The following is a 14953-nucleotide window of genomic DNA, read 5'->3' as shown; positions in this document are numbered from 1 at the left end:
AAAATAGCTGGGCGTTGTGGCGGGTGCCTATAGTCCCAGCTACTCGGGAGGCTGAGGTAAGAGAATCGCTTAAGCCCAGGAGTTGGAATGGAGGTTGCTATGAGCTGTGTGAGGCCACGGCACTCTACCAAGGGCCATAAAGTGAGACTCTGTCTCTACAAAAAAAAAAAAAAGAAAGAAAAAGAAAAAAACTTTTTAAGTAAAAATAACTTAGGTCAGAAAAATACCCATGGGGGCGGCGCCTGTGGCTCAGTGAGTAGGGCACCTGCCCCATATGCCCAGGGTGGCGGGTTCAAGCCCAGCCCCGGCCAAACTGCAACAAACAAACAAAATAGCCGGGCGTTATGGCACGCGCCTGTAGTCCCAGCTGCTTGGGAGGCTGAGGTAAGAGAATCGCGTAAGCCCAAGAGTTAGAGGTTGCTGTGAGCCGTGTGACGCCACAGCACTCTACCTGAGGGCGGTACAGTGAGACTTTGTCTCTACAAAAAGAAAAAAAGAAAAATACCCATGAAATAAAAACCCAGGAAAGATGCCTAGGAAGTAAGTGCCTGGGTAGAAATAAAAGAGAAAAATTAATAAACCTAAGAGGCACATTATTTTCATTACTTCTCAAAACTTGATCAAATTTATCATGTAATATAAAAACATCTGTTACATTCAAATGTGGAACCAGACTACTTGAGAACCAGAGATCTGGTCTCTTATTTCACGTCACTCTTAGTTTTTGTCTTATGAATAAAAATGACTGTGGCGACCAGCCCCAGTAGGGCAAGCTGCTGACAGACAAAAGGACCCCTGAGAAACCTGCTTGCTGAGATTATGGGGGTTTTTTTCCCACCTCAGAACCAGCATTACATTTAAGTTGGGCACTAGGATATTTCCTATTTTGTTCTATGATCTTGGGAAAAATTGTCCACAGACACATTTGCAGCAGATACAATGCCAGAGTCAAGTAATGACAGAGTGCCTGGGCAGAATGGCTTCAGCAAAACCAGCCCATTTATTACATGTGAACATAACCCGCTAACAGCCTATAAGCAAACCTTCCCCATCTGATTTGATGGCTCATGGCACTCTTGTTTTGTTTTTGTTTTTTTGTAGAGACACAGTCTTACTCGGTAGAGTGCCATGAAGTCACACGGCTCACAGCAACCTCCAGCTCTTGGGCTTATGCAATTCTCTTGCCTCAGCCTCCTGAGAAGCGGGGACTACAGGCACCCACCACAACACCTGGCTATTTTTTTGTTGCAGTTTGGCTGGGGCCAGGTTTGAACCCGCTACCCTCGGTATATGGGGCCGGCACCTTTCCGCAGCCCAGCACTCTTGTTTTTGTATCCTGAAAATTACACATGAGGCAAGGCATCTGTGGTCTTAGGGAACAAGCAGAAATGGCTTATCCCTGAGAGTGACTGGGCTCCCCCAGTGCTGTTCTGTGGCATTTTCCTTGCGATATAATTAAGTAGCAAAACCCTGCCCTACATTTAAAAGAGAATAATAACATTTCAGAAATGAAAATGCCATGTCCTGATGATAAATTACAATGTTTTCTCAGTTCTACACAAGGCAGGCATGCCAAATCATTATCAAGTATTATTTTCAGTACCAGGAATTATGGACCATTTTATTCATTGGGATTTCCGGTTTTATTCACTTGAAACCCACTTAAGAGAACCTACCCAACTAAATGCACCAAAGAACCTAAAGACAACCAGGATGGTTCTCTGTCCTCAGGGAACTCTCTGCAATCCAGCAGGAAGATGTACTGTCTGCAATGCAAGATGGAAAACGCTACCCTATCAATTAAGTGGGCGTTTTTCAAACACGTGACCGTGATCCAGTGTGACGATGTAACCCAGCACATCAAGTAAGACAATAGGAATACCTCCTTGTGAAACACAGCTTCTATTTTTTTTGTTTGTACAGAACAAGGGCTGAACATGGTGGCTCACAGTTATAATCCAGCACCTTGGTGGCCAACACAGGACTGCTTTGAGGCCAGGAGTTTGAGACCAGCCTGGATTCCCTGCACTCACAGGTTTGTCTCAAAAAAAAAAAAAAAAAAAAATAGCTGGGCATTGTGGTGGGCACTTGTAATCCCGGCTACTTGGGAGGCTAAGGTAAGAGAATCGCTTAAGCCCAAGAGCTGTGATGCCACAGTCCTCTACCAAGAGTGACAAAGTGAGACTCTGCCAAAAAAAAAAAAAAAAAGCTGCTCAAGGCCCACTGAAGACCCACTGCACATGTCATGGCCCAGGACACAGTCTGTTGTTGCCTGCTATATCTTCAAAAGGCAATTTTGAGCACAGACCCATACCTGTCACTCATGACAAGCCACCCCAGCAGAGGACTCACTGATGATCACTCATCAAATACCTATGGAGTAATGATTGTGCTAAGCAGGGATCCCGACCCTGGGTGTGTCTGGCAGAGAAAAACAAAGTTCTTGCCTAGAGGAGGAGATATTGAGTAATAGAGACAAACATGCAAATAAGTATGACACAGTGTCACAGGAGGTGGAAGTGCCATGAAAAAACAACCAAGAGTTCACAGGATTAACCGATAGGAGGCACTCTGAATCCCAGAGGTGGTCTGGAGTGGCCTCCATGTGGTCATCAACAGGCAGAGGGAACAGTAAGTGCAAAGGCCCATGGGTGCAACTATGCTTGGCATGTTCCAGGGCACAGTCAGTGGGCTAATGTGGCTGAGGCAGACACAGGGAAATCACTCTTTGTTTCTCTGCATTCTCATCATCGCCACTGACAGCAACTCAGAGAAAAGCAGTTTTCTCCTACCACTGTCACAGCACAGAACACTTCCATGACCAGATGTGTGAGTTTTTACCATCCAAGCAATTCTCCATTTCTCTAAATTCCAGCTGGAGTTGGCATGAGATCTCACAAGAGCTCAGTCCCACAAGACTGTCACCACTTCAGATACCAACAGCATGTCTCGGCCTCTAGTACTTCTGACCAACCAGCTTATAAAACAAGGATCCCCATGATTCCTTCATCAGAGGGAATCATTAACATGCTAAATGAGTTCACAGAATTAAGGAAGGCAGGGCTGGGCGGCGCCTGTGGCTCAGTGAGTAGGGCGCCGGCCCCATATGCCGAGGGTGGTGGGTTCAAACCCAGCCCCGGCCAAACTGCAACAAAAAAATAGCCGGGCGTTGTGGCAGGCGCCTGTAGTCCCAGCTGCTTGGGAGGCTGAGGCAAGAGAACCGCGTAAGCCCAAGAGTTAGAGGTTGCTGTGAGCCGTGTGACGCCACGGCACTCTACCAAGGGCGGTACAGTGAGACTCTGTCTCTACAAAAAAAAAAAAAAAAAAGGAAGGCAGGGCTTTTTGTTATTTGTCTGTTTTGAGATAAGTCTCAATCTGTGCCCTGTGTAGAGTGCTATGGCATCCTAGCAACCTCAAACTCTTGGGCTTAAGCAATCCTCTTGCCTCAGCCTCCCAAGGAGCTGGGACTACAGGCTCCCACATTACACCTGGCTAGTTTCTTACTTTCTTTCTTTATTTTTTTGAGACAGAACCTCAAGCTGTCACCTTGGGTAGAGTGCTGTGGCATCACAGCTCACAGCAACCTCTAACTCCTGGGCTCAAGCGATTCTCCTGCCTCTTCCACCCAAGTAGCTGGGACCACAGGCAGGCCTGCCACAACGCCTGGCTGTTTTTTTGTGGTTGCAGCTGTTGTTGTTTGGTGGGCCCTGGCTGGATTCGAATCCACCAGATCAGGTTAGCTACTTGAGCCACAGGCACCGAGCCAATATTCTGAAATTAAAAAAAAAAGAGACGGGTGGCGCCTGTGGCTCAAGGAGTGGGGCGCCTGTCCCATATGCCGGAGGTGGTGGGTTCATACCCAGCCACGGCCAAAAACCACAAAAAAAAAAAAAGAGACGACACAACTGAGGGACAACCAGAAGGAAAAGATGCACAGCACAAGGTATGGGGCAGGAGTGGCAGGCAGAGCTTCCCTGCCTTCTCTGCATAGGCCTCCCTCTAATCACTTGGTCTTTCTGGTGACCAGCTCCACTCCTCCGCATGTGGAGGGGAACACACAAAGATCAAATATATTTCATATCTCAGAGGATAGGGGAATTTGGGTGGCAGCAGATAGGGTAGATGAGGGTCACAGGCCTTGATGGTCATAGTGAAGAGGCAAAACTCTAGATGCATCTAGTGCAATGAAGAGCTGCTTGAATATTCTGGGCAGAGGAGTGACTCAGTCTGATACTGGCTTTAGATTTCTCCAAACACACTGATGGATACATGGATGTGTGGGTAAGAAAAAGAGTAGTGTCAGTGGCGCCTGTGGCTCAGTGAGTAGGGCGCTGGCCCCATATACCAAGGGTGGTGGGTTCAAACCCAGCCCCGACTGAACTGCAACCAAAAAATAGCCGGGTGTTGTGACGGGCGCCTGTAGTCCCAGCTGCTCGGGAGGCTGAGGCAGGAGAATCGCAGAAGCCCAAGAGCTGGAGGTTGCTGTGAGTCCTGTGACATCATGGCACTCTACCAAGGGCGGTAAAGTAAGACTCTGTCTCTACAAAAAAAAAAAAAAAGAGAGAGAAAGAGTAGTGTCAAGGATGACCAGGTTGACCAGGAGGGCCTTGGCTGGCATGTGCTGTTAGGAATTTTAAAAGGCCTCCATTCCGGGCAGTGCCTGTGGCTCAAGGAGTAGGGCGCCGGTCCCATATGCCGGAAGGTGGCAGGTTCAAACCTAGCCCCGGCCAAAAACCAAAAAAAAAAAAAAAAAAAAAAGCCTCCATTCCTTGAAACTGACCAAATCCTAGAGCAAGCCTCGGCAGAGCCCAGAGAGCTGGATTTCACCCCAACTGGAATCCCCTTGATATAGGACTGGTGGCTGGAGGTGGTTATTTACCAAGACCCAGGAGACCCTGTAAGAAAAGAGGAATTTTTGCTGAAAGAAGTTAAGTCCTTCGCCCAAAGTCACACAGACTAACGTTCTATCTTAAGTCTTTCTGACTCCAGGGCCTGACAGACTGATTTGGGCTTAAGATCAAAAGGTGTAGGACAATCCTAGCATTCTGGGAGGCCAAGGCAGGTGGACAGCTTGAGCTTAACCTGAGCAAAAAGCAAGACTCCATCTCTATGGCATGGTGCCAGTAGCTCAGTAAGGGCACCAGCCACATACACCAAAGCTGGCTGGCAGGTTCAAGCCCAGCTTGGGCCTGCTAAACAACAATGACAACTCCAACCAAACACTAGCCAGGGCTCGGCGCCCATAGCACAGTGGTTAGGGTGCCAGCCACATACACCAAGGGTGGAGGGTTTGAACCCAGCCCAGGCCAACTAAACAACTCCAACAAAAAAACACGGATGCTGTGGCGGGTGCCTGTAGTCCTAGCTACTTGGGAGGCTGAGGCAAGAAAATTGCTTAAGCCCAAGAGTTTGAGGTTACTGTGAGCTGTGATGTAATGGCACTCTACCGGGGGCAACACAGTGAAAAAAAAAAAAAAAGACCCCATTTCTAGTAAAAATACAAAAACTGAGGTAAGAGGATGGCTTGAGCCCAAGAATTGGAGGTTGTTGTGAGCTATGATGACACAACACTCTACCTAGGGCAACAGCTTGAGACTCTTGTTTCAAAAAAAAAAAAAAGGAGAAGGTGGTGGTGTAGGACAAGGCCAGGTGCCATGGCTAATGTCTGTAATCCTAGCATTCTGAAAGGCCAAGGTGGGAAGATCACTTCAGCATAGGCGTTTGAGACTAGCCTAAGCAACCGAGTAAAAGCCTGTCTACAAAAAAAATTTACTACAAAAAAAAAAAAAGTAGCTAGGGCACCAGCCACATACACCTAAGCTGGCAGATTGGAATCCAGCCCATCCCGCCAAACAATGACGGATGCAACCAAAAAATAGCCGGGTGTTGTAGCAGGGCGCCTATAATCCCAGCTACTTGGGAGGCAGAGGCAAGAGAATTGCTTAAGCCCAGGAGTTGGAGGTTGCTGTGAGCTGTGATGCACAGCACTCTACCCAGGGTGACAGCTTGAGGCTCTGTCTCAAAAAAAAGAAAAAAAAAAAAATTTAAATCAGCCAGGTGTGGTAGTGCATGCCTGTAGTCCCAACTCCTCAGGAGGATGAGATGGGATGATTACTTTAGCCCAGGAGTTCGAGGATGCAGTAAGCTATGATGCACTCCAGGCTGGGTAACAGAATGAGACCTACCTCTATTAGAAAAAAAAACAAACAAAAAAAAAACTACTAGGATTAGAGTCGAGAAAAGGTACTAAGGCTCAGCACCTGGAGCTCAGCGGTTACAGTGCTGGCCACATACACCGGGGCTGGCGGGTTCGAACTCAGCCTGCGCCTGCCAAACAACAATGACAACTACAACAAAAAAATGGCTGGGCATTGTGGTTGGCACCTGTAGTCCCAGCTACTTTGGAGGCTGAGGCAAGAGAATCGCTTAAGCCCAAGAGTGTGAGGTTGCTGTGAGCTGTGTTGCCATGGCACTCTACATAGGGCAACATAGTGAGACTCAGTCTCCAAAAAAAAAAGGCACCAAGAGCAAGCAAAGATAACCACTCCAACAGGCAGGACACCCAGATGTTCTAGGGATGTGGGTAAGGCCCATGAGTGCACCTGCACTCCGTGCAGTGCAAGCATCTCATTTGGACCATCGTTAGGGCCAGTCTCAACACTGTGGGCACAATGCATCTCTTTACTGGGACTTTTAGAGCAAGCCATGGTGGCACACGTCAGACCCTCCCTCTCAAGTTTACCACCAAAATAGATGAAGGGGCAACTGCATGTCAGACACCTGATTCCTGAGCCAGTGGAGCATGACCTGCTAGTGAAAGGAGAATTTAAACACTCCAAAAAGCAGGGCACAATGGTGCATGCCTGTGGTCACAGGTACTCAGGAGGCTGTGGGGAGGATCACGTGAGCCCAGGAGTTCAAGACCAGCCTGGATAACACAGTCAGACCCTATAGCCACAAAAACAAAATATACAATCAAGGGCGGCACCTGTGGCTCAGTGAGTAGGGCGCCGGCCCCATATGCCGAGGGTGGCGGGTTCAAACCCAGCCCCGGCCAAATTGCAACAAAGAAATAGCCGGGCGTTGTGGTGGGCACCTGTAGTCCCAGCTGCTCAGGAGGCTGAGGCAAGAGAATCGCGTAAGCCCAAGAGTTAGAGGTTGCTATGAGCTGTGTGACGCCACGGCACTCTACCCAAGGGCGGTACAGTGAGACTCTGTCTCTACAAAAAAAAAAAAAAAAATATATATATATATATATATATATATAATCAAAAAACCACCCCAAAGAGGCCAAGGCAGGTGGACTGCCTGAGCTCAGGAGTTCAAGTCCAGCCTGAATAACAGCAAGACACTGTCTCTACTAAAAATAGAAAACCAACCAGGTATTGTGGTGGGCACCTGCAGACCCAGCTACTCAGGAGGCTGAGGCAAGAGAATCTCTTGAGCCCAAGAGTTTGATGTTGCTATGAGCTGTGGCACCATGGCATTCTACCCAGAGTGACAAAATGAGACTTAGTCTCAAAAATTTTTAAAAAAGGGCAGCGCCTGTGGCTCAGTGAGTAGGGAGCCGGCCCCATATGCCGAGGGTGGCAGGTTCAAGCCCAGCCCCGGCCAAACTGCAACAACAAAAAAATAGCCGGGCGTTGTGGCGGGCGCCTGTAGTCCCAGCTGCTCGGGAGGCTGAGGCAAGAGAATCATGTAAGCCCAAGAACTGGAGGTTGCTGTGAGCCGTGTGACGCCACGGCACTCTACCAAGGGCAGTAAAGTGAGACTCTGTCTCTACAAAAAAAAAAAAAATTTTTAAAAAAGGCTTGGTGCCTGTGGCTCAAGAGGCTAAGACACCAGCCACATACACCTAAGCTGGCAGGTTTGAATCCAGCCCGAACCCGCCAAACAACAATGATGGCTGCAACCAAAAACTACCCTGTTTCCCCAAAAATAAGACAGTGTCTTATTTCAAGGTGTGCTCCCAAAGATGCGCTAGGTCTTATTTTCAGGGGATGTCTTATCTTTCCTATAAGTAGGTCTTATTTTCAGAGGATGTCTTATTTTTGGGGAAACAGGGTAGCTGGGCGTGTAGCGGGCACCTGTAGTCCCAGCTACTTGGGAGGCTGAGACAAGAGAATCGCTTAAGCCCAGGAATTGGGAGATTGCTATGAGCTGTAATGCCTCAGCACTCTACCCAGGACAACAGTTTGAGGCTCTGTCTCAAAAAAAAAAAAAAAAAAGCACACACTGGAACTGGAGGGAAATCCATGGATCTCTTCTCTCTGCTTTGCTCAAAACTTGATCTCCCAACAAACCCAGCCACTAGGCGGCCCCTAAAGGCCCCTTCCCACATATGAAAAAAAGTCAAGGCCATGATTAACATGCCATAACATCCATACCCCGAAAACTTAATAATATAGCAGCATAAAGGTAACAACACTTCAGCCAAGACACACTGGTCACACTAACCAGCCTAGCACTTCTTAGTTGTAACCCTGGTAAGGTTAAGTAGCAACTGCAGTTCAACTTGGTGATTCTGATGTCTCCCCAATATCCCAACAGTGGTAACAGTTCCCTTCATAGGTGTAACACATCCCTCTCATTGATTTTTTTTTTTTTGGGGGGGGTTTTGGCCAGGGCTGGGTTTGAACCCGCCACCTCCGGCATATGTGACCGGCGCCCTACTCCTTGAGCCACAGGCACCACCCTGATTTTTTTTTTTTTTTTTTTTGAGACAGTCTCACTTTGTGTCCCTGGGTAGAGTACCATGGTATCATAGCTCACAGAAACCTCAAACTCCTACGTTCAAGCAATCCTCTTGCCTCAGCCTTCTGAGTAGCTGGGACTACAGGCGCCCACCACAATGCCCAGCTATTTTTTACTCAGGCTGGTCTCAAACTCATGAGCTGGCTCGGCGCCCGTAGCACAGTGATTACAGCGCTGGCCCACACACCAAGGCTGGCAGGTTAGAACCCAGCCCAGGTCAGCTAAACTGCAACAAAAAAATATTCAGGTGGGCCCAGGCTATATTCAAACCCACCAGCTCTGGTGTATGTGCCTGGCACCTTACCCACTTGAGCTACAGGCACCGAGCCAAGCCCAAGAGTTTGAAGTTACTGTGAGCTGTGACGCTACAGCACTTTACCGAGGTAACCATAGTGACACTCTGTCTCAAAAATAATAATAATAGGGTGGCGCCTGTGGCTCAGTCGGTAAGGCGCCGGCCCCATATACCGAGGGTGGCGGGTTCAAACCCATCCCCGGCCAAACTGCAACCAAGAAATAGCCAGGCATTGTGGTGGGCGCCTGTAGTCCCAGCTACTCGGGAGGCTAAGGCAAGAGAATCGCTTAAGCCCAGGAGTTGGAGGTTGCTGTGAGCTGTGTGAGGCCACAGCACTCTACCGAGGGCCATAAAGTGAGACTCTGTCTCTACAAAAAATAATAATAATAATAATAAAATAAAAAATAAAATTCATGGGCAGCACCTATGGCTCAAAGGAGTAGGGCGCTGGCCCCATTTGCTGGAGGTGACGGATTCAAACCTAGCCCGGGCCAAAAAAAAAAAACTGCAAAAAAAAAAAAAAAATTCATTTGGCTTGGTGCCTATAGTTCAGCAGCTAGGGCAACAGCCACATACACTGGAGCTGGTGGGAACAAACCCAGCCCAGGCCTGCCAAACAACAATGACAACTACAACCAAAAAATAGCCAGGTGTTGTGGCAGCCACCTGTAGTCCCAACTACTTGGGAGGCTGAGGCAGGAGAATTGCTTGGGCCCAGGAGTTTGAGGTTGCTGTGAGCTGTGACGCCACAGCACTCTACTTAGGGCGACATACTGAGACTCTGCCTATAAATAAATAAATAGATAAAATTTGTGAGCTCAAGCAATCCACCTCAGCCTCCCAGAGTGGTAAGATTATTGGCAAGAGCCACCACACCCAACCCTCTCACTGTTATTCAAGGTGGGGGGTGGGGGGGCAGCGCCTGTGGTTCACTGAGTAGGGCGCCAGCCCCATCTACTGAGGGTTGAGGGTGGCGGGTTCAAACCCAGCCCCAGCCAGCTAAAACAACAGGTTCAAGACCAGTCTGAGCCACAGCAAGACCTCATCTCTAAAAATAGCTGGGCGTTGTGGCGGTCACTGTAGTCCCAGCTACTCAAGAGGCTGAGACAAGAGAATCACAGGTGCCAGGTGGGTCATTGTTAAGCACTTTGTTCAATTCTCACAAGAACCATCTGAGGTGGCACCCTTGTCCTACCTGTTTCACAAGTAGGGGGCCCTCCCTAGGAAGTGCTTTACTTGCTATAAAGCTAGGATTTAGAAAGCTGAGTGTGAATGTAGGAGTTCTGATTCCAGGAGGGCTCCATCCTCACCACCACCCTATACTCCACACCAAGCCCTACCAGGTTGGGGCTGGGGGGAGCAACTAAAATTTGGGAAACAACAACCCAGAAAATTCAAAACCTACCACAGGCTGGGTATGCACACTTGTAATCCTAGCACTTTAGAAGGCCAAGACAGGAGGACTGCTTGAGGCCAGGAGTTCAAAATCAGCCTGAACAAGAGAGGGACCCCATTTCTACAAAAAAAAAAAAAAAAAAAATAGAAAAGTTAAAAAAAATTGAAAAATTAGCCAAGTTTGGTAATATGTGCCCAGCTACTTGGGAGGCTGAGGCAAAAGGATCCCTGAGCCCAGAAGTTTGAAATTACTGTGAGTTATGATGACACCATTGCACTCCAGCCCAGGAGACAGAGCAAGACACTATCTCAAAAATAAATAAGATAGGGCAGCGCCTGTGGCTCAAAGGAGTAGGGCACCGGCCCCATATGCCGGAGGTGGCAGGTTCAAACCCAGCTCCAGCCAAAAACTGCAAAAAAAAAAATAATAATAATAATAAAATAAATAAATAAGATAAAATGAAACCAGCAACAGCAACTAACATGTATCACTTACAAGCCACTCTCAAGTCATGTGTCAAGTGCTTTACACAGATGATCCTTCCAAGGACCCTCCTCATTCATTCCACAAAGGCTCACTCAGGACCATGTGCTAGGCCCCAGATATTCAGGAGCAAACCGGGCAAACAAGCTACACAGGAAAGGACCGAGGTGATGTGCAGGTGTAGCAGATGGGAATAATGATTGGTCCAAGGTACTAAGCAGAGTCAAAATACAAGCCTGCACATCCTCCATGATTGTGAGTGAAGGACCCATCTTCTGTGCAGCTTCCCTGATCCCTGCCTCCTTCGGATCCCCTGCCTGTATCCTTCTCACATTGCAGGTTGTAAGGATTCAATGATAGGTCAAAGGGCTTTGTTCCCACCTTTACACCAGTTCCTCTACAAGACTGGAGGCATGCACCTCTAATCTCCCAACACCCAGTGGGGACCCAACAAGTATTTCCTCAACCATGACAGAGGAGCTTGAACCAGACAATAACTATAGTCCTTACCATCTGCCAGGAACCATCATTTTACAGCCCTTTCACAAATGAGGTAACTAAGAAATTCAGAGAGATTAAGCCACTTGGCCTAAAGTCACACAGCTAAGTGACTACCAGGGCCAAGAATTAAACTTGAATCCAGCCTGTCAATCCAAACTGAAAACTTGTTTCAAATTCCTGAGAAGTGGAGCTTCCCCTTATTCCAATTCTGTTTTCCCCAAAGAGTCACTGACCAAAAAAATAAATAACTAAAAATCAAGATTGTAGTCTTGAGGATAGGCACAAAACACTCACCTAAAATGTCCATGTTTTAAATAAAAGCCTTAATCTTAACCAACTGACTGGGGGGAAGGGAGAACGCGAAAGAAAAACAATGCTTTCCACAACAGTTTCCTCCGTCTTCCCCAACCAGCCGCGGAACCCTCTTACCCCACATCCCGTCACTTGGGGCCAGAAACATTTCATGTCACTAATTGCAAAAAACTGGGGGAGTCATTTGCCTTTCCTTGACAATCTGGAATGAGGGGATTTTTAATAAAATTTTAGGTCTGCTGGCGGCGCCTGTGGCTCAGTGAGTAGGGCGCCGGCCCCATATGCCGAGGGTGGCGGGTTCAAACCCAGCCCCGGCCAAACTGCAACAAAAAAATAGCCGGGCGTTGTGGCGGGCGCCTGTAGTCCCAGCTGCTCGGGAGGCTGAGGCAAGAGAATCGCGTAAGCCCAAGAGTTAGAGGTTGTTGTGAGCCGTGTGACGCCACGGCACTCTACCAAGGGCGGTACAGTGAGACTCTGTCTCTACGGAAAAAAAAAAAAAAAAAATTTTAGGTCTGCTAACATAAGGAGGCTGCTAATGAATGCTCGCGTCCAAGCAACGCTGGACATAGCTGGGGGTTTTGCTAGAGTCCCGATAACAGCCTAGTCAAAAAGGCAGCCTTTGGGTCGGACCCGTTACAATACAGCCAGAAAAGCCCCGACGCCTGCCTATTGTTGCAGCCGCCACAACACAGTCCGCGAATGGGGGCCGGAACCCAGGCCAGCCAGGGGAAGGTAGAGGACCAATCTTTGTCCGGCGACTCAGGAGAGAGCGCGCACGGGGGAGGTGTGGGGGGTGGGACGCGGCCTCCACGCGGGCGGGACCCCACTGGCCCGCAGATACTTTAGCCACCACGGCCTCGCTACACTGTACCTTACCCTATGCGCGCGGCTGCCAGCCGGGTTTCTTGATCCTCCAGCGCCACCGTATCCTAGCCCTGTTTCAGGCGCCTGCGGCCCCCTCCCCCTCGGCGCCCCAGCTCCATTCAAACAGTCCTCCCAAGCCCTGCGCCACGCTCCCCCGCGGCCCGAGTTTCTTACCGGGAACCGCCAGCGCCGTAGCCTTCCCGGCGCCGCCCCCGCCCCTCCACGCGGGGCCAGGGACTGAGAGGGCGTCTCGCCTCTCCTCACGAAACAAAGAAGCCGCCGCAGCTAAGGGAGAGAAAGCTTCGCGCGCGCGCCCGCCCTACTGGGCGGCCCCTCCAATACACGGCGCCCGCGCCTCCGCTGCGCGCGCACTCGCCGCTCCCCTCACTGTGCCGGTGGACTGTCTCTTCAGTTTCCGCTGTCCGCCCGGCTTTCCGCTCCCCATGCGCGTGCGCGCCAGCCAAGGGGCTTGAGAAGGTGGGTGTGGCCAGAATAATAAACGCGCGGTCGAAGCGCCTCCCTACTCTGTGCGGCGTACTGAAGCCTGCGCGTTGGCAACTTCGTCCTCCGCACGCCGCGCGTCCTTTCGAGGCCGAGCATGCGCAGAGCGGGCGCCACTGCGGAGGTGGCGGCGGCGGTGGCGGCAACCGGGAGACGCGGGTGTGGGGGGGTGGAATGGGGTGGCGGTGGGGTCTGTGGCGAGGGCATGTGGAGGGGCTTTTAGGCTCCGCAGTGGATACCTGGGGCCGTGCATGGGGGCGGGAGTCAGACAGGCTGGGCCTGGACAGGGCAGAGTCGGCTCGCAGGCTAAGGGCGGGCCTGGGAACCGCTTTGATCCCTGGTTTGGGGCGACAGGGCCTGGCGGGGATCGCGAGCGTGGCCGCCTGTTTTGCAAAACCTACCGAGTGCATAGCCGGCGGGCGCCCGCAATCCCAGCTACTAGGGCGGCTGAGGCAAGAGAATCGTTTGTGCCCAAGAGTTGGAAGTTGATGTGAGGTATGAAGTCACGGCACTCTACCGAGGGCGACAAAGTAAGACTCTGTCTCAAAAAAGAAAAACCTACCGAGTGCCGGTCATTAGCTTAGCCAATACTTAACTGACCTCCTACTGGAGGTCGTGGAGCCCACGATCTAGTGAGGGAGGAAGATAAGAACCAAGATTAACAAGTAAAATGCTCAGTGTACGGAGGAGACGTGGGTAGGGAGAGAGAATCTTGGAAATTTTTTTTTTTTTTTTTTTGTGGTTTTTGGCCGGGGCTAGGTTTGAATCCGCCACCTCTGGCATATGGGACCGGCGCCCTACTCCTTGAGCCACAGGCGCCGCCCGAATCTTGGAAATTTTAAATAGAGCACCTAAGAAACCACCTCGCTGCGAAGACGATTTTTGAATACAAACAGAAAAGGAGCAGAGAGAACCTTGTTCCATGTGTGAAAGCCCTGAGCCTCTTTGCTGCTTCTCTGTGTTTTTAAAAGAATTATGCCAACTTGACAAGCACTCCCCAAAGTCAGGTCCTACAATCTGGTTTCTCAGCCTGGAATGTCCTCACTCTCTCCTCTCAGGCTTGCTCTTCCTCGTTTTCTAAGTCTCAGCTTACCCCCTTAGCCTTGCCTCTTTTGCCCTTCCTGCACATTTCTTAAGTAGCCTGTCTCACTCGTCTCAGTATAAATGTCAAAGATACTGCCAATTTTAGTCGCTAGTGAATACACATCTAGCATGGACCTCCCTCCACTAAGAGTATGTTAAGGGCAGAGCCTGTGGCTCAGTGAGTAGAGCGCTGGCCCCATATACCGAGGGTGGTGGGTTCGAACCCGGGCCCAGCTAAACTGCAACAACAAAAAAAAATAGCCAGGCCTTGTGGCAGTGCCTGTAGTCCCAGCTACTCAGGAGGCTGAGGCAAGAGAATCGTCTAAGCCCAAGAACTGGAGGTTGCTTTGAGCTGTGACGCCATGGCATTCTACTGAGGGCGACAAAGTGAAACTCTGTCTCTGTAAAAAAAATAACCTATGTTGAAACAGCAGTAGAAGGCAGTTCCCATAGCTCAGTGTATGGGTAGGGCACTTGCCACATACGCCAAAGGTGGCAGGTTGGAACCCGGCCCAGGCCTGCTAAACAACAATGACAACTGCAACAAAAAATAACTGAGCGTTGTGGCGGGCACCTGTAGTCCCAGCTACTTGGGAGACTGAGGCAAAAGAATCGCTTAAGTTCAAGAGTTTGAGGTTGCTGTGAGCTGTAACAGCACAGCACTCTTCTCAGGACAACAGTTTGAGACTCTGTCTCAAAAAGAAACAGAAGTAGAAATAAACTACCTGGGCCAGGTGCTGTGGCTCATGCCTGTAATCCCAGGC

General features: G+C 49.7%; 1 protein-coding gene across 12 annotated transcripts in view; it reads right to left on the bottom strand.

The window, feature by feature from the left end:
* Positions 1–13046, bottom strand: part of SMARCA4 (SWI/SNF related, matrix associated, actin dependent regulator of chromatin, subfamily a, member 4) — a 114474-nt gene extending 101428 nt beyond the window's left edge. For 6 of the 12 annotated variants that reach the window (XM_053583226.1, XM_053583232.1, XM_053583231.1 and 3 more), the window contains exon 1: positions 12780–13045. The gene's annotated coding sequence lies outside the window, so the exon portion shown is untranslated. Of the gene's footprint in view, positions 1–12617; positions 12728–12779 lie in introns of those variants that run through there. The other 6 variants (XM_053583220.1, XM_053583228.1, XM_053583219.1 and 3 more) reach the window with 2 other exon arrangements.
* Positions 13047–14953: the final 1907 nt, after the last annotated feature.

The sequence above is a fragment of the Nycticebus coucang genome, chromosome 3 (genome assembly GCF_027406575.1).
Source record: "Nycticebus coucang isolate mNycCou1 chromosome 3, mNycCou1.pri, whole genome shotgun sequence".
Classification (NCBI taxonomy): Eukaryota; Metazoa; Chordata; class Mammalia; order Primates; family Lorisidae; genus Nycticebus; species Nycticebus coucang.
Note: the sequence above shows the minus strand (reverse complement) of the source record. Positions and strands in the feature narration are given on the sequence as shown.